This window comes from Austrofundulus limnaeus, unplaced genomic scaffold (assembly GCF_001266775.1).
Source record: "Austrofundulus limnaeus strain Quisiro unplaced genomic scaffold, Austrofundulus_limnaeus-1.0 Scaffold1001, whole genome shotgun sequence".
Classification (NCBI taxonomy): Eukaryota; Metazoa; Chordata; class Actinopteri; order Cyprinodontiformes; family Rivulidae; genus Austrofundulus; species Austrofundulus limnaeus.
In genome coordinates this window covers 1,724-4,963 of record NW_013953403.1, presented here as the reverse complement: position 1 = coordinate 4,963, position 3,240 = coordinate 1,724, and the positions used below count along the sequence as shown (strand labels likewise).

At 42.5% G+C, this 3,240-nt stretch overlaps 1 long non-coding RNA gene across 1 annotated transcript in view; it reads left to right on the top strand.

Annotated features, from left to right (window-relative positions):
* The first annotated feature begins 2,727 nt into the window (after window positions 1–2,727).
* Window positions 2,728–3,240, top strand: part of LOC106533690 (uncharacterized) — a 2,220-nt gene continuing 1,707 nt past the window's right edge. The window contains exon 1 of the long non-coding RNA XR_001312269.1: window positions 2,728–3,238. This is a non-coding gene — a long non-coding RNA (uncharacterized LOC106533690). The remainder of the gene's footprint in view (window positions 3,239–3,240) is intronic.

The following is a 3,240-nucleotide window of genomic DNA, read 5'->3' as shown; positions in this document are numbered from 1 at the left end:
GGTTGGATGGTTGGATGGATGATTGATGGATGGATGGATGGATGGATGGATGGATGGATGGATGGATGGATGGATGGATGGATGATTGATGGATGGATGGATGATTGATGGATGGATGGACGATTGATGGATAGATGAATGATGAATGGATGAATGGATGGATGGATGATGGATGGATGATGGATGGGTGGATGAATGTATGGATGGGTGGAAGGTGGATGGATGGATGGATGATTGATGGATGATTGATGGATGGATGATGGATGGATGGATGGATGGTTGGATGGATGATGGATGGATGTGTTGATATTGTGAAGTGACCTGATAGAACTGATGGTGATTATTGTTGTGAACAAAGTGAGGCATGTTTGCTGTTTTTAATGCATTATTTATAAAAGCCCTGATGAACCTCCAAACAATTATTTAATAATCGTAGAGACTGTACAGAAACATTATAACTTCAGACACTGAAATATTGTGTGTTTTGACCACTTTTATTATGTCAAGTCATAAAAATATTCAGATTTGAACCGTTGTGTTTCTGTGCACTGACATGTTACAGTCACATCTGCAGCTGGATTATTTTGGTACGTTGTAAGGAGCAAGCAGAGAAGTCACTGAGGTGCTTTTGTCTTTTCCTGTCATTTGTTTTAAGAATTTAAAAGAAGCCTTACAGAGCAGAACCCCAGGTGGTCTCAGACACGACAGCAGCTCCTCAGTCTGTTTCTATGAAAACATCTCAAGTGCTTCTCAGAAACACTTCACCTCCTACAGTGAGCTGCGCTGAGGGACGCACAGAATCAGCAAAAATGTGTGTCCTGTGTTATCAAACCTTTCAGCATCTTCCCAGAAATTGAAGACATTCAGAGGGGGTGCTAACAGGAAGTGAGTTGTCCTGTTTCCGCTGTGGATGGTGGGAGGACAGATTGGGACAAATTGTAAAGTGTATTCGCCAATTTCCAAAGTAAATTTTGAACATTTTCAAAAAATCTGTGACAAATTTTCTGTTTTATTAGTTTGACTAACAGACAATGTCAGGGTAAGTTTCAGTTTATTTACTGTCCAACCAAATGCATCATTTAGCAGGATTTTGTTTAAACAGCTACTATTTTGTCAAAGTGTTCAGTAACTACACACAGAAAACCCTGACTTCCTGAAGTCATATGAAGTGATGGAGATCCACTGTGTTTCTAACTGTAATGAGGATAAACAGATGCTGAGCTGCCATCTAGTGCCCACAGCAAAATACACAGTTTACAGAACATGATGTCTGGTTTGACTTGAAACCTGCTCACATTTATTCTGCATCAAACTTCTTTCATTTCTTCTGGTTTTGTTTCAACAAGAACAAGAACCCAGAAACAAAAAGCCCCCTGACAGGTTTAACAGGCACCAAAGTTTCTGTTTCCAATCTAAAGCATCCACCTCTGTGCTTTATTTATCATTATTTCATCTCTGTTCCTGTTCAGAAAGTCAGAGTTCAACAGGAAGTCAAATGAAACACCAGGGTTCTGAGAGTTTCCAATCTGTGCTGTAAAAAGGCCAGAGGAGCCGATACGAAACCCCACCTGTATCCAGCAGCGCTCATCTCATGTCACTTTCATCAGAGCGACCAAATGTGGTTTCACATGATGGGAAGGAGGAGAGGAACCACATTAACTCAACCAAAATCAAGTTTTAGATTTTAAAGTTTAATTTGGAAGTAGGGGGCAGATTGTGTCATTCAGCCCACCTTGTCTGAAATGTAAAATAGATTGCTGAGCTTCACATTGAGAGAGTCAGGGTCTGTATGGGGGTCAGGGTCTGTATGGGGGTTCACATGTGTCAAGAATACCTGTCAAACTCAAGGGGCCACATTTGGCCCACTAGTGACTCCAGTGTAGCCCACGGGGGTGGGGGCTGGGTGCACCCCCCCCCCCCCAAATTTTTACTTAAAACAAAAATTGTTTCTTATATCAATGGTGAACTGACTGAACTGGTGTAATTTATGATTAAATGCAGCAAAATAAATTTAAAAGATGAAAGATAACAATTGTCGTACCCCTGAGCTGTTGGCTTTAAGTAACTGAGCAATTTAGTTGGATAGCTCAGTCTGAAAATAAGCTGCTTTAAAGTCAGCATCCACCATAAACTAAATCTGCCATAAATGCATACTAGCTACTCACTAGAAAGTAAGTGAGTAAAACTTTGTTAGTTTTACTTTTAATAATATTTCTGTATTTATTTCAGATTCAGTCAGTCATACACTTAGTTCTAATCAGTGTTTAAAAGAGGACATGTCAAAACACTGTTTAGTCTAAGTTAAACATGAAACAGCAAAGTTAACTACAACTGGGCCTTCAAGGGCCAACATAACGCTCATGCAGCCTTCGATGAAAAAGAGTTTGACAACCCTGGTATAGAGTGTTCAGGGTCTGTATGAGGGTCAGAGTCTGTATAGAGGGTCAGAGTCTGCATACAGAGTCAGGGTCTGTATAGAGGGTCAGAGTCCGTAGAGAGGGTCAGTTCTGTATAGATGGTCAGGGTCTGTATAGAGGGTCAGAGTCCGTAGAGAGGGTCAGTTCTGTATAGATGGTCAGGGTCTGTATAGAGGGTCAAGGTCTGTATACCGAGTCAGGGTCTGTCTGGAGGATCAGAGTCTGTATACAGAGTCAGGGTCTGTATAGAGGGTCAGTGTCTGTATAGGGGGTCAAGGTCTGTATACCGAGTCAGGGTCTGTATAGAGGGTCAGGGTCTGTATACCGAGTCAGGGTCTGTCTGGAGGATCAGAGTCTGTATACAGAGTCAGGGTCTGTATAGAGGGTCAGTGTCTGTATAGGGGGTCAAGGTCTGTATACCGAGTCAGGGTCTGTATAGAGGGTCAGGGTCTGTATACAGAGTCAGGGTCTGTATAGAGGGTCAGTGTCTGTATAGAGGGTCAGAGTCTGTAGAGAGGGTCAGTTCTGTATAGAGGGTCAGAGTCTGTATAGATGGTCAGTTCTGTATAGAGGGTCAGAGTCTGTAGAGAGGGTCAGTTCTGTATAGAGGGTCAGAGTCTGTATAGATGGTCAGTTCTGTATAGAGGGTCAGAGTCTGTAGAGAGGGTCAGAGTCTGTAGAGAGGGTCAGTTCTGTATAGAGGGTCAGAGTCTGTAGAGAGGGTCAGAGTCTGTAGAGAGGGTCAGTTCTGTATAGAGGGTCAGAGTCTGTAGAGAGGGTCAGAGTCTGTAGAGAGGGTCAGTTCTGTATAGAGGGTCAGAGT